Source organism: Mercenaria mercenaria, chromosome 3 (genome assembly GCF_021730395.1).
Source record: "Mercenaria mercenaria strain notata chromosome 3, MADL_Memer_1, whole genome shotgun sequence".
Classification (NCBI taxonomy): domain Eukaryota; kingdom Metazoa; phylum Mollusca; class Bivalvia; order Venerida; family Veneridae; genus Mercenaria; species Mercenaria mercenaria.
Window position 1 is genome coordinate 14680617 of NC_069363.1, and position 21592 is coordinate 14702208.

The 21592-nt window shown below is 35.4% G+C and overlaps 1 long non-coding RNA gene and 1 other non-coding gene across 2 annotated transcripts; one reads left to right on the forward strand and one right to left on the reverse strand.

Moving 5' to 3' along the window:
- Positions 1-15490: 15490 nt before the first annotated feature.
- On the reverse strand, positions 15491-18550 carry LOC123523647 (uncharacterized). Its single transcript, XR_006681151.2, has 4 exons — positions 18406-18550; positions 16718-16780; positions 16060-16079; positions 15491-15545 (listed from the first exon to the last, which is right to left on the reverse strand). It is a non-coding gene; the product is annotated as an uncharacterized LOC123523647 (long non-coding RNA).
- Positions 18551-18682: 132 nt separating this feature from the next.
- Trnat-ugu (transfer RNA threonine (anticodon UGU)) lies at positions 18683-18755 on the forward strand. The gene has a single exon. It is a non-coding gene; the product is annotated as a tRNA-Thr (tRNA).
- Positions 18756-21592: the final 2837 nt, after the last annotated feature.

Consider the following 21592-nt stretch of genomic DNA (forward strand, 5'->3'; position numbering starts at 1 on the left):
AGTCTCCTCGTCTTTAGACTCATAGCTGTTTTCTAATGACATGAGATCATGGAGCCCGTTTCATGTTCGAGGGTCATTCCAAAGCATACGTAGACTGATGTCATAACTTCGAAACTAGTCAACAAAGAAAACCTTCCGAATGAATTACTTTCGGTAGCAACACGAATTTAAAAACGCATAAAAGAAAATGTAAAATCAACCCTTTCCGAAGTCTTCACGGCCAGAACTAGCACTAGTAGGCAATCTAAACAATGTATAAACACGTATAAAAACGTATAAGTGATAAAAAATGCTACAAAGAATATATAAACTGTACAGAAGTATGTTATAAAATCCATGAATGAAAAGCATCCAATCCAAATTCGAAGATGAACTTGAGGACACTTGAATATAAAATAGTGAACTAACAATCCCAGATCAAATGAATTGCAAAATGATTCGTTAATTGACATTATGAGACACTGTGAGTAATACAGTAACACGTTCTTCAAAGAAACCAAAAAGTATTACAGAGGTGAAACATAGAAGAAGATCAACATCAGTAAAAAGAAAATTTACCTCCCTTGATATAAACACAAACATAGAAAAGAAACACAAACAGATAAAGAAAAACAAGGGTAAATATCCTGAAGTTACTAAAGTAGACAATAAGACAAAAGATACAAAGAGTCACAAAGTGGCAGCAGTAGAACAAAGTGCTGATAAAACTGAAACAAGTGAGACTGACCATATGACTGATAAGACAATGGTTGAACCGATGTCTCTACATGGTGGTTGCACAATGAAAATGAGTTCTCCCCATACAGCCCACCACACGCCAGTCTTTTCACATGCATATATGTTTGGATCACCCATGGGCCTTATGCCACCCATGGCTACACAGGGTTTTGTCTCAGTCAGCATCCCAGATCATGAGCTTGTGAAACTAGCAGCAATAGTAAAGACATCTGTGTAGGAAGAAATCAGAGCAGAACTTCCCTGTTGCAGCAAAAATTGGAGAAGCCACTGAAAAGATGGCTACAGAAATTTCTGAGCTGAAGGATGAAATTAAGAAGTTGAAAAGCAAAGACTCTGAATTAGAGCAGAGACAGAATGAATCTGAGCAGTATAGCAGAAAAATGTACAAAAACGAAAAATATAGAAGAAAAAAAAGAAGAAAAGCCGGCTGGTATATTATAGAAGTAGCTAAGAAGAGTGGAGCAAATATAAACATTAGTGATATTGATAACTGTCTAGGTCAGAAAAAGAAGGGCAAAATAGAGACATCATTTTGAAGTTTACAACTTAAACAGCCAGAACAGAATGTATCAAAGGAAGAAAAGTTCTGAAAGATAAGAAAGAAAATATTTACTTGACAGATGATGTGACAAAGAAAAGAGGTAAAATTGCCTATCAAGCAAGGCTGCTGAAAAATAAAGATGGCACAGATGTCAAAAGTATTTAGATATTTAGTTGAAATGTATATATCCTCCGCAAGTCAGATGAAACAATTAGAATAAACTGTATAACTGAACTAGAAAATTATAAAATAAAAAGGTGGAAAACAACAGGTCGCCCAACACGACAAAAAGGAAAATGTTGCAGGCTCGGTTTGATTGAGCCTGTTAATGGACGGTAGTTTTAGTGCAAATTATCGTCCACGCCCTCTAGCCCCGGGCTGAGCAGAACTTAAAACATTTATTAATGTTATAAGTACCAGAATGTAATTTAGAGACATCCGCAGATGTATTCATACGGCGGTACACATGGAACATTCAATAATGCACAGAGTGCAGTTCCATGAAAAGCGGCATATGGTCCCCAGATAAAATAATGGCTTTGCCCTAAAAACAATGGGCAGAACTAAACAAACTAGAATTTAGAGAGGGTATCTGTGGTTATAGAGCCTGCATATCACAGAAACTGCCAAAAAGACAAAAAAAAGCAGGCACCTCCAAGGGGTGATGTAACTATACCCAAAGCTTTTAAAGCGGAAGTATTGTAACCACCCAGGCCGAAATATTCAAGCTGAAAAATTAAACAGTATACTAACACAACATAAATGTTGTGCTGAACAATCTGAAGAGATCGAAATATAACAGCTCTGATTGAAGGTACTGGGAGACTTTTTACGGCCGCCACACGGCACAAACAAGCTGCTGTGATAAAAAAAATGGAAAACCACAGATCGCCGAACACGACAAAAACGAAAATGTTACAGGCTCGGTTTGATTGAGCCTGTTCATGGACGGTAGTGGAAATGCAAGCTATCGTCCACGCACTCTAGTTCCGGGTTGAGCAGAACTCGACATTTACACATGTTATAAGTACCAGAATGTAATTTATAGACATCCGCAGATGTATTCATACGGCGGTACACATGGAACCTTCAATGATGCACAGAGTGCAATATGACACAAGTAATTACTGAACCTACTCAAATCTTCTCTTTCATCGATCCTTTTCTTGTCTCTTCTTCATGTAATGTATACACGTCTGGAGTAGGTGATCCTGTCAGATTCCACTGTCCAATAATCTGTTGTCTGAATTGCTCTAAAGCTAAATCTCGATCTTATAAGCGAATGGTATGGAAATTTGACCAGGGTGACTATGCCAGTCTAAGACAAGAGGCTGCATCTACAGACTGAGACTCGTTTGAACACAATTACATTGATACACATGCACACAATCTCACTGAACACATACTATCTATTTCGAAGAAACATATACCTAATCAAATAGCCACAATAAGACAAACAGATCCTCCATGGATGCATAACGACATACGCAAACACATCAGAAAAAGAAAACGAGCATATGATAAAGCAAAACAAACGCAAAATAACCAATATTGGCACAAATACAAACAATTATGTAATAAAACAACCCAGCCACTCAGAAACGCAAAATCACATCTCTTACAAAAACTGTTAGATATGTTGAAAAACGAAAACCTTATAACATCAGACTACTTGAAAATTCTAAAAAAAAAACATTGCACTAACAACGCCAAATACAAAGGTACAAACTCTGAACTACAACTGTAATCTTATCACCTCTGACACAGAAAAGGCTAACATATTAAACAACTTCTTCCAATCACAAACTATCTTAAATGACACCAACAAAACACTGCCACACATACAACGCATCAAACTATCGGCAAATCAGATCAATCACAATAACAGAAGATGAAATAACTACTACACTCAAATCATTATCAATTGGAAAAGCTTCTGGACCAGACAATGTAAACAATAGAATTCTAAAGGAACTATCACTCCATTTATCAAAGCCACTTTGCAAACTTTTCAACAAATCACTAAGCAACAGCAGAGTACCGTCACAATGGAAACTCGCATATGTCAGCGCTGTTTTAAAAAGAATGACCCTCAATTACTTTCAAATTATAGACCACTATCATTACTTAGCACCATTAACAAAGCACTAGAAAAAATATTCACAAGCGCGTTTTCAATTTCTTCTTACAAAATAACTCAATTTCTTCTTTCCATTCTGGATTTGTACCTAATGATTCAACAACAAACCAACTAGTATCTATATTCAATACATTCAGTCAAGCTCTAGATGAAGGGAAAAAGGTCTGTGCAGTCTTTTGCGATATCTCCAAAGCTTTTGATCGTGTATGGCATAGAGGTCTTCTCCATAAACTCGAGTCTAAATGAATATCGGGAAGCCTTTTGGAATGGTTCCATAACTATTTATCAAATAGAAGTCAGAAAGTGGTTCTTCCTGGTGGCTATTCCGACACAGTTACAATTTCTGCTGGTGCCCCTCAAAGTTCTATTCTTGGTCCTCTTCTCTTCATTGTATTCATCAACTACATTGTTCAGGACATTATTTCTACTATCAAACTGTTTGCTGACGTCACAAACCTGTACATCATTGTTAATAATCCAATTACTGCAGCTGGTATTCTTAATTCCAATCTTCTGAAAATCACCAACTGGGCGAATGATTGGCTGGTCGATTTTAACCCAAGAAAAACAGACTCTTCTTATATCATGTAAACCCAACAAACCTATCCATCCTCCTCTCTCTAAGAATGGTATCCAAAAAAAAAGTTGAGTCCCACAAGCATCTTGAAATTACATTTTCGAACGACGGAAGTTGACATGAACATGTAGAAAGCATCACAGAGAAGGCCTGGAAAACGAATCAACGTCATGAGATACCTGAAATTCATTATAGATAGAAAAGCACTTGAAACTATATATCTGTCATTCGTAAGGCCACTTCTGGAGTATTCGGATGTATTGTGGAGCAATATTACCCAACAATTGGGAAAATTCATTTAGAAGCCTGTCGAATCATCACCGGTGCAACCAAACTAGTCTCCTTTGAAAAGCTGTATACAGACACTGGATTTGAGCCTCTTAAAACCAGAAGATATAAACACAAACTCATTCTATTCTATAAAATGTCTAATCTTCTATCTCTAGAGTATATCTCTACACTAGTTCCGCTCACTGTTGGTCAGGCCTCTGCATACGCTCTTAGAAATGCCAGCAACACCAGAAACTTTCAATGTAATACTCAACTTTATGCTAACGCCTTCCTTCCATCAACTATAACTGACTGGAATTAATTACCACCGGACCTTTGAAACTCTCCAGCTTTGGTAACCTTCAAAAGAAGACCCTTCGCTGACATACACAAACCTCCTTGTCATTACTATGTTGAAGATCGCAAATATCAAATACTGCACGGAAGGCTTCGGACTCACTGTAGCTCTCTTCATGAACACGTCTTTTCACAGTCCACTGTGTACATGCGGTGAGGTTGAAAACACCTACCAATATTTCTTTCTTTGTCCAAAATATATCAAAGAACGCACTGAACTCTTCAACGATATCAGACCACTAACAACTGTTACTTTACACACATTGCTTTATGGTGATACCTGGATTACAAACACACACAGCAACTCAATATTCCTGCAAATACAAAAATACATACAAAAATACATACAAAAAAACAGAGATTCGAAACATAATTATTATGCACTGCCATACTAACCTATACAGATTTACACACATAATTTAGTCCAAATCTATGCTAGTCTGTAAAGCGACCACTCAATCATTTCTTCTCTAATTCCCTATCTTTTGCCTCCTATCTCCGTTCTTTGCCATATAGACATACATATCTTAGTAATACTAACAAATCAGTTACCTATTACTTTAATGTTATATTATTTAAGGAGGTAGGTTACCTTGTTACAAGGGTAAATTCAAATTAGTTGAACCGCAGCACATTTTTGTATTTCGTGTAATATGAAGTTTTAACTGCTACAATCTCAATTTCGTTTGTCTCTGTCCCTTCAAGTTCAATTTTTATCCAGGTTTGAAGAACATGACCCTCCAAAGGTATTTCATATTGAAAGAAGAAGGAAAATACGGATATTTAACACTTTTCAGTGTATTTTAGTTACATTGATATCCGTTGAAAATCTGCATAATTGATAATTTTACTAGTATGCCGTTATCTTTCTAATATGAGCTAAAATGTATATGTCGCGGGCTCATGTTTCCATGGTAACACATTTTTCTCTCCCTTTTTAAACAACTATGAATAAAAATAGGGGTTTTCGACGGCTTCAGGGTCATTCTGTTAATGACCATCATGGAATATTTGGGTAATATTATTAGCAAATACCAAGCACTTTACATGGTACCCTATTTTTCTTAAAGTTTGAAGTAGCCATGGCAACAGAGATGTTTAAAAATAGCTTATATCTTGCTTTTTGTCGTAGTTTCTTATAAAAAATATTGAATAAGATTATCTTCTAGTTAATGTAGCTATAAATCATATTATTTCTAACGTAAGTTATATTTTCGTGTTATTTGCATTTAAATTTAAAACAAATTTCACAGCTTAGAATACTTACAGCAGTACCCCTCGTCTGGCATTTTTCATGGAAAAATCGTTCAGTATGCTGCTATTATTCTCATGGATATTGTTGAAATGAAAATAAAAGGCCGAAGCTGTGTTTCTTAAATAGACCAGTGTCAACGCTTTTAAATTTTACATTTAGATACATAGGTCACGGCTTCGTTTCCATGGTAACATCAATTCAATTCAAGAAACCACATTTTTCTACCGAAATTTGAACAATTTTAGATTCTTAGTTTTGTATATAAGTAACAATTATCAACGGAACCTGAAAAATAGTATTACAAATCAAACTGCTAGATTTTTTATTTGAAAATGGCCGTAACAAGTAACCTTACCCCAACTATATTCCCAAATAACATTGGTTACCATCATCCATTTTCTTACATTCCGCATAACATTTCAATATAACTACAAAAAAAGAAGCAAAATATTGATTTTTATTCAGAGCAAAAGACTCATAAAAATATTTCAGCAGATAATGGTTATTTGAAAATAGTTAAAATAAAAAAAATGCACAGAATTACGTACTTTCAAGATAAAAACTATTAATTTTGCGCGGTAACTGACACGTAACGTCATGACGTCAGTGACGGGCATTTTAAGGCAACATTGTTTGAAGCGTTTTCTGTGGCAATTTATTCATTATTTCTGAATTATTAAACCATAAAGCATCAGATCGAAAACAGGTTCATGATTTGTTTTCAGAAGAATGAATATACAAACACATTTAGTTTGTCGTAAACGTCGTCGTAAATCGTCACGTTAGCTTCCGGTTGGACATGCGCACATACAAATATGAAGGTAACCTACCTCCTTAAGTAATAATAAGTTTCCAAGTGTGGTTTATCGTAGAATAACCCGTGTTTTGAGTTCTTATGCGTAAGAATATATCACGAACGCCGTAGGCCTTGTCAATTCTAACACGACATACTAGTATTAACAGTGTTAGAAAAAATGGTAACTACTTTTTACGACCGTGTTACGCACCTGGATCGAATGACATCATTACACGCGAGTGGTTTATTGCAGAATAACCCGTGAGATAGATTTTGCTCTACAGGTATGTAGGTTATTCGCTGGTCGTGATCGTGATAGAATTTCTATTTTGTTTTTGGCGTTCGTGCGTGTAACATGGTTACTACTTAAAAACCTGTAGTAAGAATAAAACAATTTGTTTGTTTTGGGTTTAACGCCATTTTTCAACAGTATTTCAGTCATGTAACGGCGGGCAGTTAACCCAACTAGTGTTCCTGGATTCTGTACCAGTACAAACCTGTTCTCCGCAAGTAATTGCCAACTTTTCCACATGAATCAGAGGTGGAGGACTAATGATGTCAGACACAATGTCCTTTATCAAATAGTCACGGAGAACATACGCCCCGCCCGAGGATCGAACTCGCGACCTCTCGATCCGTAGACCAACGCTCTACCTACTGAGCTAAGCGGGCGGGTTAAGAATAAAACAAATGTAAATGCATAAACTGCAAGCAGTTCATATTATCAATCACTTTATAAGTTACCGTGATTAACATGATAAACGTAAATATTTAAGGAGAGAGTTTCAAATAAGTTTACAGCTTCCTACTCAATCCTGTATGGCTTTTTAATATATGTACATGTTGTAAGTGAATTGTGATTAATAAATATTGTTTTAACCAAACCAAAGACGGCTTAAGTTTGCACCATTTTGAAACATAGTGTCACTTCTACGTATGTACCAAATCTGCGTCATCGATGTCTTCATAACGTCAACATTATGTACAAAAATTCCGTACGCCGAATCCAGGCTTTATTCTACGTTATCCGGATAAATGACGTCGCTTCTGGTTTATCAAACGTGCAGAACTACCTTAACATAAAACGTTTCAGGTTTATCAAACGTGCAGAACTACCTTAACATAAAAGTAAATTAAACAGAAGTATGTTGTTATTGTCTTTCATTTGCCATTTATTTCACTGGAAATTAGAAACAATCTTTTTATATCTGTATGATAATAGATTTTTGATAAAACTTTTAACACAGGTCAACTAAAACGCTTGTTTTCTACAGATTTCAAAAGTTTCTGTCGGGATTTCACCAGCCCAAATTATTGCACTACTTAATGTTTTGCTCAGATTTCTAGACTATTTTTTGACGTTATTTCAATGTCAGAACATGTATGACTGTCCTAGACAAAAATGTTTATTTTAAACTCGAAAGAACGATTGACTTTAAATTTTACGGAGACATTATTTTAATGTTATAAAATACATTCACGAGGAGAATTTGATTTCCTATTGCAGAAATTTATGTAATTTTACTTGCAGTTTTGATGTTTTTACATTTAAAACGTATACTTGGCCGCTAGCGTGCTTCTATGTATACATGTTACATGGTATAACGGTACCACTTATACTACATTGCACGAAACAGGAACAAAGTTGTAGAGTCAGTCTACGTATCTATTGAACAACCCTCGTTTATGTATAGAAGAATATTAAGCCAGTACAGCTGAGGAATGTTGCATATTTCAAAACCTCTCATGAACCGATTCAGTGAAACTGAGTCTGCATTTGTTTGTTTTTTTTGGTTACGTTCTTAGGGATCTTCTGATAGATTTTAGACTTTCAAAGTAGAAGGTTTATTTGTTCTGCTCCAGCCGAAAAATGTCTCTCCATTTTGGACTTAGTGTTATTTCATTTTTTGATTGTTTTTGGTTCACGGAGCTAGTCCATTCAATGTATAGTTTAACTGGTGCTTTAGGGCGTACATTTCATTACCTTTATTTACAGACTGTATCAAACTGTTGCAGTTTCCATGATTCCAATGATGTCATAAATCTGGTGTTCATATTGAAACCAAAACGAGCCAGCTGTTTTGTTTTCGCACACCTGATAAACACCGCTCAAATTTTCAGACCACCGGCTTACAAATGACTGAATTTTCTATAAATTTAAATTGCAATTGTTAGAAGAATGTAAACAGTTTATAATAAAGAGCAAGAAGCAATGCATGCACACCTTTCAGCAAAACCTAACTTAGCACTAAATATATCATAAAAACGCAATCCGAAATCCGGGTTTGATATGCTATCGCTTTTGATGATCCAAAAACTAAAGAATACATGGTAAGTTTCAATAAATAACTGCAGATAAAAATTTGGGCCTCCATGGCCGATTTGTTAAGGTTGCCTGGCATCGCTTGTGTTGTAGCGTTTCATTTGAGGCAGTCATCCAGCTGGCTTACGGAAGGTCCGCGGTTCTTCCCTGGGTCCTGCCCATGCTTGAAATAACGTCTGAATATGTTTCTCGGGTATTCCTCCATCATCAAAAGCTGGGAAGTTGCCATATAATTGTGTTGATGTGACGTTAAATCCAACACAAACAAAACAAAACAAAACGATTAAAACAGACGAAAAGGTTCTTATCTCTCCTTATCAATCTAAAACGGATGCACTAGTTTGGTTGTGGCTAGTATCTCTACCTACCTATACATTAGCAATCTGTCCAGCAAATGAATTATTAATTTTGTCAAGAAAAAGTAAATAATTAAGCTAACAGTAAGTCTTTATAGAAATTGTTATGCATGTTCTACTCTCGTTTCGGTTATCCAAGGAAGTAATCAATATAAGTCAAAGCCCCTAGTTTGCATTACAAGTGCCCGTTTGATAAAATAATATTATGTCTGAGAGGAAACGTTTTCTATTTCCTTGTTATTTCCAAGAGAATGTCATAGATTATGGCAGATAAGTAACAACGCTATAATATTCTATTCCACATCAGTGCGTGCGCAGGACTGTTGAAATAACTCTGCAATTTCTTAGATACGCTAAGAGAACATCAGGTTGTAGATAGTTCTAATTAGGAGTTTACTGGCCTGATTAAGGTTAATTAATAGTTTTGACAGCTGTAATGTTATGTAACAGAAAGTTTATCTGAACTGATGCAAGATAATCGCAGCTGCCTCCCATGATATATATTTATGATAACATATATATTGATATGTAATCGAAGAAAAACATGTTTATTTTAGAATTCTAAGGTTATTTAGGTGTGTCTACCTCACAACGAACAGTGTGACCATTGTTCCACCTAGTCGTATATGTTGAAGGAAAATTTCAAATTCGTTTACGTGATATGTATATTGACAATATTTCTTTCAATCATTTCGCACATAGTACTATCTATATTTCTATGATGAAAATTGTTGCATGTTCGTGTATATGAACCGAAGGGTTGTACATTTTAATGTGGTTTAGTTGTATTATTTTTTTACAAATAATTGTCTTACGAAACGAATTTATCTTTCCCAGAGTTACTGCGGTGGAATGAACGACAGAACATGACCAATAGACTTGCACTATCGTTTCATGGTTTATTTGCCGTTCATTCTGCATAAATTCCGAAAACAATAATTTCTGATATTAACATCAATTTTACTTTCAATATTTCAAAACAGATATTTTTTTGTTGAAAAACTGAACATATTTTATTGCTTAGTTCACCAGACATAAAAACTGCGACGTCAACGTTAAGAAACGTTTACCCTGATTACATCACTAAACGGTGTTATCTTAACTTTGGCGCCTTCCATTTTACAAACGCCATAATTTTCAGTGGAATGAATAGGGAATGTAACTATCACTACCTATTTTACACATATTGTATTACGAAATTCTATTTATCTAGATGTAATAAATCATAATTACATAATGCGGATAAAGCCATAAAATATATCGTGATGAAAAAATTACATTAAGCATTTAAATATGTTTCAAACGTACACTGCATTTATATCAGTCTCTGTAAGGCAAATTAACAGTGTGCACAGATTAGATTACTAAAGATAAAAACTTCTAAAACATGAAAGATGAATTACACTTGTGTCATACATTTGTTGTACAACTGCCTTTGTTGTCACTAGTTTATATTTTAAATGTAAAATCGCCAGTTTCAAAAGATTTGTTTCACGGTGAAATTTGCACAGGATGTTATCTATTTAATTTGCATTTACCAGCAATTCTATTGCTTTCCATCAGTTTAGTGCTAGTAAAAGACAACACAAGCGTTTGTTCTAAATGAGAAGTTCTATTGTATTTAGTACTGGTTACGTTTCAAAGAGAGAGTCTCAGCGATTGGCGACGAATTTGTATTCAAAGTTAATGGGTATTGGTTGTAGACTTTCTTTCTTCTCTTGAAACTGGAAAGCGAAAGCTCTCTATAAACAGCAAGTGTGTTTTTAACCATGTGACTTTGAACGGTTAAATGAACTACATATTTCTTTGAAAACGGTATTAAAACAACACGTATATCATAAGTATCATTTAAAATACATGCTCTTTTACATGTACATGTATTGATTATTACGAAAACCCCATTCAACCGTCTACATTTTTACCATCCTGTCAACTGACGTATGTGACCTACATTTCCTCCATGTATGCATTTGATTCTGAATCATCTACACTAGTCTCTAACTAAATGCCTGCTTCAGTTTTAGTTTGTTCATCGGTTTTAAGTACTATAATTGAAATACCCCATTATATCAGGAACGATTACTGGCCAAAAGTAGGGAACATAACTTGTTCCTCTAGAATCGATGTAAACAAATAGATGGAAAGTTACTCCTGGACAAGTATATAATAAATAAAAAAGAAAAACATCCAATGGGTTTCCTCTATCTGTATTTCTGTCCACCTACCGGTTTCATATCATAATCATCAGGGCAGACATATAAAAAATGTGTAGTTGCTACGCAACGTCACATGTGTACACATGTGTACGCAACGTTATTTTATGACGTCATCAATATATATATATATATATAAAATGCGTGTGGCAAATTATAGCTATGCAATAATCACGTGACTGCGGTAAAACTCCGCATTCGGAACGCTTTTGATATATTTGACATCTACCGCCCAAAATGGAGGTCAAAGTGACGTTTATACTGGTAAACACGATCAATTTACAGATATATTCAAAGTATTGTCATATTATCTGCCTAAAAGTGTATATTTTTGTTTATTTATTTCTTTTCTACTGTTTAGTTATCATTTAATCAAATTAAACGAGTAGTTAAGCAAAAACTTCAAATAAATTCCCAGTGCAGCTAGCTTGTTTACACTCCCCACCCACCAAAGGCCTGGCTCCCCTCCCGGGCTCCCCCCACCCCACCCATGCAGAATACCCCCTCCCTACCTCAGAATACCCCCATCACAACGGGAACCGCCGCATATCCTCTCCCAACACCCATCTATGTAAAATACCCCCTCCCCTGCCTCAGAACCCCCCATCTCAACAGAATCCACATCATATCCTCTCCCATCCCCTACCATGTAAAATACCCCCTCCCCTACCTCAGATCTCCCCATCACAATGGGAACCGTCCTCATCCCCCAATTTACAGCCCCATCCCCTCTCCTCCCACTATAAAACTGAAATTCCTTAAAAGATCTAGATATGCTCCCCCAATCCCCCATTTGGAAACATTTTTTTAACAAATATTCCCCCTACATAACCACACCAACACAAAATTGATCCCCTTGCACATCCCATTAACGTTCAAATCCACCCCCCCCCCCCCCCCCACCTCCTCCTTCTGGTCCACTATCCAGTATCCCACCCCCTCTGGAGCCTCCATTGATCAATTATCTGTAATTGTAAGTAGCTCCCCATGGGGCAAGTAATCAATATTGATTATTGTAACCCACACACTAGGGCTAGACACTAACCATTTTGGGCGACTGGTCCGAAGAGCAGTTTCCACTAATATTTTACTGGTCCTTGTTGCTTTTCACTGGCCTCGGACCAGTGTTAGTGTCGAGCCCTGGTCACACCTGTATATAAATCCCCTCCTTCCAAACAATTGACCCCTTTCACACCCTGTTAACCTCCAATTACCCCCCTCCCACCCCCTTAAAATTCCTTGTCGGGTCCATCAAACTAATCCCCCACAATCTATGTTTATGTATAGGGCGGCTTGACACATAAAGAATGTGCTCTTCACCACTGTACCTATGAGTCGTGCAACATCAAGTTGTAATAATGAAATGAATGAACTAGCACACAGAAAAGTGCCATTCAAATATTCCACATGAAAATGCAAACACAACTAGCCGTATAACTGTATAAGAACATTTTGGTTAATTCCGACTAGATACTGAAATAGTTTAATACAATAATTTAGCACAACCATTCTAAAGCATCAAATACCACCACAATCCGATAATGTAGCAATATGTAATTAATTCAGAATTAACAGTTCCATCAATTCAGTATTCAATATAATATTCAAAATTTATAAAATTATAAAGGTTTACCTACAGCGATATGCATATATTTAAAGTATTGAAAGTAATATTTAAAGTAGCAGTCCTAAGGCAGTGAGTTTCATATATTTTTTAAAGTATTAATTGAATAGGAAACAAAAATAAAGCAAAATAAGGTGTCATGCATCCTTAGCCAGCACTACAGACACTATCTTTCGGTTCAGCCTGTGCTGATAAAAAGACCCAAGAATATATGACATTATACATTCCTTGTGAAAATGTAGTGGTGCCTTAAACATGTTTTACTCAGCTGAAACACTCGGCACTCTAATGTCACACATTCAAAATGCAATCAGCACAACAGACATTACTGACTAAGGAGAAGACACAAACACAGGATAATGGAATATTCAATAAAGTAAAGATTCTATTTATATTGTTTAATTTTTTTAGTGAAGAATGTGCACATCTTTAATTTAAATTCCCAGTTGTATGGGCAATAAAAGTTGAAATTATCATCTCTAGTTACCACTCCATTGGGCCCCTACATAGAACCACAGACCTTTAGTAAGGCAGTTGGATGGCTTCATCACAGGCCAAGTGAGGTTCAAACTTAATCAATGAGTGGCATGTGAGTCAGCATCTGTAACCACTCTTGTCACGGATACCCTGGTGTATACCACCTATGTTGTCGTCAATCTCTACAACATGACATAGACACTTTTTGCACAGGATATAATACTCTTATCAGGTTATAAAATTATATAGAGTTACCGTGTAGTTGACATAAAATTGGACATTGTTCTCTTGCAGATGGTAGCTGCTTTCATTGCCGGACCGGCAAGCTGTACTATTGAAGAGGCTGTTCTGCCAGGCATGCTAGTAAGTTTGTTGAAATAATATATTGCTTTTTTCCTGTTTACTGGATTCAGTTAATTCAATGTATAATATGATATAAATGTCTCGGCTTACTTTACATGTAATTTTTTCAAAAATAACAGGTATGTAAGCGTCTTATTGATATCCCAAATTGCTGAAGGCAAGTCATTGGATCTTACTGGACAAATGAAATATGCACTGAAACCACAAAATATCATGTGCTCAAAATGCTTTCCTTTAAATGTATGTGCTCATTCCATACGAAAGACGCCACAGTATTTAAATGTTACTGTTGTGTTTATATTATATCGGTGTTCCCAGAAACCCCCCATATGGGGGTTTTTCACCCGCAGAATGGTACTTTGCACCCCCACTTTTAGAGACAGCTGTTATATATCTCATAGTGAGGGGGTGCAAAAGTGCAAGAAAAACTCAGTTTTTACACCCAAATTTAAATGCCAGTGGAAACACTATATATGCCAATAAATGTATCAAAATATTATATTTAAGGTTTGAATTTCATTTGTATAATATTACAGGATGCCCAACTGAGGACAGCGATGGAAAATTCACTGCAGATGGTATGCAGCACTTATATTGACACTATTGTTGTAATGAATGTATTAATTATATATTTCATTGAGTTACTTCATACTAAATATAACTTTAATGTTAAAGTAATGAAGATTAATGTTATTTATTTATTTCATTTTTCAAATGTAAGAATTGCTTAAGAAATAGTATATCTCTTCCAGTGATTTGTTGTTGAATAAATCATTGTTTGGAGTTCTGATGCGAAGGAATTATATCACGATGGCGCAGCACGAGTGATATGATAATACGCATCTGAACGACAATGATTTATTCAACAACAAATCAATAAATGAGATATACTATTTTGATTCTAACACGTTATCAAAGGATTTTTAAATACATCCTCGATGCTATTTATTTTCAGTCGGTTTCTTTTTCAGCGTGCCGCTATGCCGTTTGATGCCATTATGTAATAATTTTGACGTCAGAGCAGTAATTTGTTGTATAATAATTCACTGTTTTCTGCCTTCTTTGTTTAATAGGAAAATGAATCAGATCGTGTTAGAATTGTCCTTTTAAAAGTTTTTACTAGATGACTGTATATGCATGCTTCATTTTGCAGAATATGCAGGTAAGAGATAAGTATGCTGTAAGGGTGAATATGTTGAATAATTTTAGCTGAAGAGGTAATACATTTCCACATGGCCATGACTTGAGATAGGTATTCAGACTAAATAGCAAAAGCATTACAGATGAAAAGCATTTTGCAATTTAAAGTTTCATGTTCTTTTTTATCCAGAAGTTAACTTGAACTTAAATACTTGTAATATGTATAATATTAATTTAAACTTGTAAGCATTGTTCACAAGTTATATTATCAAATTACTGTCTATTCACTTTGTCTAATGCCAGCAAATCATTAAATCATACCTTAACAACCTTTGAAATTTCTCTTTCTTTAGGTGACCTTTGGTCTGTCTCAAACTATTCAAAAAGAGGAACATGGCATTTACAAATGATTAGAAGACATATAAACTAAAGTTACCCATATCAACTTCCACTAGTACACTGACAATAAGTGAATAACAGACTGAAGCTTATTACTCTTTAAAAATCAACACAGATTTCTTCAAATTTAGCATTAAATTTAGAAAAAATGTCACATGTTAATATATATGAAAAATATTTGTAGAAATATAATGGCTGTTCCTGTTCAGAGTGCAATCTGATGTGGTTTGAATCCCTAGTGACTCAAAATAATATGTAAATCTAGTGCTTATTTAATGGTTGTACCAGGGAGTAAAACAAACTGAAATATGTGTTACTGCATATGAAACTGAAGGGATTTAAGTTGACTATTTAATTAGAAGATAAAATTCTATCCTATATCCTTCAACATCCTTTGATCCTTCAGTACTTCACCGACAGATTAAATTTTGACCTCAAGCAGTCACCATACCACACAAATCTGTAAAGATCATTACATGTACACCATTACCTGCTTACTGGGATATTGACCTGAAAATAAACAAACCACAACAATAAATAAGTTATAAAAATACATTCTCATACTGGTAAACAAACATTTATGTATGTATTTTAGGTCTAGATACATTACAGAATTAAAATTATAATACACGTTCAATTGAAACTTATTTCCAGTTCTCTGTGTATGCAGTGCTGTATTCAATTAATAACAACGCTGAAATATGATGACCTAAAATTCTATTTTTATAGTAAAAGACATCACCAAATCATCACATGCTTACATTGTTTTAATTCTGTAACTAAAGAATAGGAAAAATACAAAAATACATGGATGTCACGCAATTCTTTACATTACAACTTAAGTAAACATTCCATGTCCAATATGAAAGCCTTCCGCGTCATTATGGAAAAATATTGCATGATGGCAGTCCATTGAAACTCAATAAAAAATTTTTTTAGGTATGTAATAAGACAGATAATTTGTTGCACAAAATACCATGCAATTCATATTAGGTATATCTCTTATTCAAGTATATTTCAAGCTCAAACATATACCTATGTTTGTAGTGGCGTATTACAGCAAAAATACATATCCTTCAGGTAGTGTGTAAACTACACATACATAGTTATGCTAATAATTACAAGTTGCAAATACAAATTATACTTACCAGGTTGCGGACCTAAATACACCTGTTCATATGTCACAGCAGGAATATGATCTGGTTAGAGGTCTGTAAATGATTAAACGGTTTAAAGTGCAAACAGAGAATGAGACAGTGATATACAAGACTGCCATTTTTTAAAGACGTAACTACTCAAAATATTAACAAACTGTATAAACAGAATGTGCCAAAATTATAAGAGATAAAATCATTACAGAACACTTTACGAGACCTTTGAATTGGTAATTACAAACTGTAATGACAGAATTAAACAAACCTGTATTTAATCCAATATTAATTAATCCAGCTGTTTTTTTTAAAAACCCAATACATGTATTCACTTACATGGATATCCAGATAATTAACAGGTATATTATCAAAGCATAACCCATAAAATTGAAGCATTTCTTGGGGAAAATTCTGACCTATTGTCAATGCACATGGATGCACACTAAACAAAATAAAGGGAGATAAATCTGATTTAAAATATTACTATCCAAACCCTAAACTCAGGACTGACACATATGCAAAATTTTTGGCTTTTTTCCCCATAAAAACAAAGACTAGCTAGGTGTCTCATACATACATACCATTATTTTTCAGGATATTTCAGGGATTATGAGCTAAACTTCCCAAATTTTTACCCTTTGTCCAGGACATACATGGTGAATGGACCCAATGGGGAGGGTGGTTATTTTGACAAAGGTTCAGGAGGTACTTAGAGGTAACCGGGTGTGGAAGAGGAGTTAAATGTCTTCAGGTATTTGTGTGTGTGTGTGTGGGGGGGGGGGGGGGAGGGGATTTCTCTTTTAGTCTTGTTTATAGTCTCTGTAACATTTTTCATTATGAAAACAAGCCTTTAGTGATAATAGGTATATAGGCCACCCTTTTGGGACAGCGTTAGTGTCCGCCTACAGATCTCGAGGTCCGGGGTTCAAGCCCCTATAGCGACCCCGAGTACTTTATCTCCCAGGGTTTACTTTAAGCCTAAAAACAAGATATTAAATAATGTGTGGGCATATTTGTACAAGCTATTTTTGTGGAAAAGGGGATTAACAGGTACATAGAGCAATGGGTTGTCTATATGGACGGAGGGTTTCAATTTTGTCTGTGCACTGTGTAAGCAGTTCCGAAGCAGGGGACGGGGTATTTCACTGATAAATGGTAAAGGAATGAACCCAATGGGGAGGGTGGTAATTTCTGGGACAGGAAAGAAGGTATCAAGACGGAACAGGGTGTGGAAGCGGGGTTAAATGTCTGCAGGAGGTAGGGGGGGGGGGGGGGGGGGGGGGATTTCTCTTTTAAATAACTGCTTCAACACGGTGGAGGGGATATAATAATACATGTTTCTGGAATTAGCCTAGTTAACTGGGTCTTGTTTTTACAAGTTTCTCTGTAACATTTTTCGTTGTAAAAACAAGCCTAAACACAGAAGTTCAATACCGTGCGGGCATATCTGCACAAAAAAAAAACCTTGAGCCAACACAAAACTCCTATAATTTCAAGAACAGAGTTACAAATATGAAATTATTCATTAAAATTATGGGTGGGGTACATATGTACGATTTAGGTTCTTGGATTGCGCCAATGGCAATTAATTTAACACCTTCTTCCATATTCATTAAAAAATCAATTAGTGATTTAAATCTATTACTTCCTTACCACATTTACGCATCAAACACAGTTTAACTTACAATAAAAGCCAGTTACGCTTAATCTCTGCAGCCGGCAAAGGGGCAATATGGCGGCCAAAATATCCCATGTGCTACCGAGGGTATCCGAATGTAAATTTTGTCCGAGGAGCGCCGAAGCTAGAAAACTGCATAGCTATCAAATGTTAATCCGATATAAAATATGCAGCTACATGATATCCAATTTCCTCATACACAGAAGCGCAAATATTAATAGTAATGATGATCATGTTATATTAATAGATGCTTTATTTATCTAAATGCAGTGTGATAAAAAATAGCCTCCATAGCTCAGTGGTTAGAGCACTGGTCTTGTAAACCAGGGGTCGTGAGTTCGATCCTCACTGGGGGCTTTATTTTGTATTTTGTAACAAAGGACAGTTAGCGACTGGACCAACTTCATTGCTCATAGGCACTTCTCTTGGTCATAGGGGCCTCCGCGGACCAGTGGTTAAGGCCGCTGACTTCAAATTACTTGCCCCTCACCGATGTGGGTTCGACCCTCACTCAGGGCGTTGAATTCTTCATGTGAGGAAGCCATCCAGCTGGCTTACGGAAGGTCGGTGGTTCTACCCAGGTGCCCGCTCATGATGAAATAATGCACGGAAGGGCACCTGGGGTCTTCCTCCACGATCAAAGCTGGAAAGTCACCATATGACCTATAATTGTGTCGGTGCGACGTTAAATCTAACAAAATAAATAATAAATATCTTGGTCATATAACCAATATCTTGACTATGCCGGTGGTTCTGTCCAGATGCTCGCCCGTTAAAGCCAATACAAAAAGGGCGGCGTGAGGGGTTTCTGTACATTTCATTTATAAACTCAATCAAACCGAGTCTATTAATATTAAGTATTACTGCGTTCAATGCTTTATAGAACAAAACAGAACAGATATTATAGATTTTATTTGCTTATGTACATCTTGTGTTTGTTAAATAAACACACCTTGTTGAATATCAATTTATCGCGGACACCATTGCCAACAATAGTTGGGTTGAAAATATCATATGTCTTATCATTTTACAGGTTGAAAGTTCATACGTGAAGGATATGAGCTGAAGTTCATTGACCTCTTTATATGATACTTATTTATAATAATACTGGCATTAAATAAATTTAATTTTCGTCTACCGCATCGATAGTACTTGTGGCTTTACCGACATTTTATTTTTTTATGAAAATAAATCAATATCTTTTATTTCTTTTGTTCCAAAAATTTATTATGAAATGAATAGAAAGTTAAGAAACGTAGATTATCATTGCTTGAAAACAAATATAGTAAAAAAAATATGATATTACCTAAATATGATGTTTGTTTGATTTTTACCTTATAAACTACTAAACAACGGTGGTAGAGGCATAGTTATTTTGCAATCTTGCTGTTACAAATTTCTAGATACGTATATCTTTATGTATTTTCATATTTTGAAAATGAAAATAAAAATATTTCATCTAGTTTCCCGAAAAGTCATTGGCTTAAAAGAAACATGATTAAAGATGTACGTGTTGTTTTCAAAATAAAGTTATTGACATTATGCCTTGTCTGCATTATTGATATTTTTGTCTGCACGCAAACACCTCATTTTACTTTTATTTGTTATAAGATCTGCAACTAGCAATCGGATTTCAATATAAAGAAAATATAAAAAGTCTGAAGCGGCGGCCTAAGAGTCCTTGAAGACATATAGATTAGCGAGCAATGAAATTTCTCTATTCGCCAGACGAATTTATATGCACTTAATATATAGTTTACATTCCGTTACACTGTTTATATTATCATAGACAGACGTGCAATGCAAGAAATGTAAAAAAATAAATTGCATGAAGCAAGACCTATGTCAAGATTCTCAAAAAATAAAAGTCACACACACACAAAAAAAAAAACACTTTAATTTGAGAATGTCATCACTTTGAATGAATTTACATATTCTTAGGAAAACAAGAAGAATTGGTAAAAAGAAACGTGCGTGCATTTCAATTACCTGAATGGATTATAGATTAGGCGGCTGATATCGAAGATTTCTTACGAGAAATATGTAAATCTCTGTGCTGTTGAAACATTATAGACTGTGAACAAATCAACTTTCCCATTTTCGTATCTATAGACTATCACCCAACATCACGATTAACTGACATCATCAGAACTTCGAAATCATAACTCCAAATTTTAAGTAGAGATAATGTCATTTTAATTTAAGTAAGATGAAGATAATCTTTTAAAGATATGTCAATTTGCGTACTTTCACAGTTTTTATTTTAATATCACCATGTGATCAGTTTATCTGTCATGTTACAGGTTCTAGCAATCTAGAAATGTTTTAGGTTTGCAATTTTTATATATTTATTTGAAGGTGATAGCATCCAAACGGATTTTACAGACATATTTTAGACTTTAAACCACACTTCCAGTTCAATGTAACGTGAGAACAAAGTTGCTGTGTAAGCATTGTCAGTGATTACTTTCTTCAGAAAGTAGACAGTATAAAATAAAAAGACTAGTTGATAACAAACAGTATTCCAATGCTAAAATGAGTTTTTGCTGTTCGTGACCAACTACAAAATGTCATATTAATAAAAAGAGCTGTCACTATTAGTAACAAATGCCCCCGAAGCGTGCCTAAGAATGCTACAGTTGTCTGCGCAAAATATGCCAGAATAGTTTAAGTATGAATCATTTTGAGACCATGACCTGACTGAGAGACCCGGGTCATAAGCTCATCACACCTTCTTAATATGGTTAACTTTTTTGTCAAATTATTTAAAAATTCCTTGATAGATGGCAGAGGTATGGCCAGATAAGAAAAAGACCATGTTAACCCTTGACTTCAAAGTGTGACCTTGACCTTGGAGTTAGGGATCTGGGCTTTGCGCATGACACATCGACTCATGATGATAAACATGTAATCCGAGTTATTTCAAAATCATGGATGGCAGAGTTATGGACCGAACGCAAAACAAACCCTGTTAACCTTTGGCCTCTAAGTGTGACATTGACCTTAGGGGTAAGGGTCTGGGTCTTGCGCAAGACACGTCGCCTTATTACGGTAAACATTTATGCCAAGTTATTTCAAAATCCCTTTATGGATGACAGAGTTACAGCCCGGACAAGAATTCGGACGCATACACGGACTGACAGACGGCAGTGCGATTTTAATATGCCCACCTTCGGGGCATAAAAAACATGGAC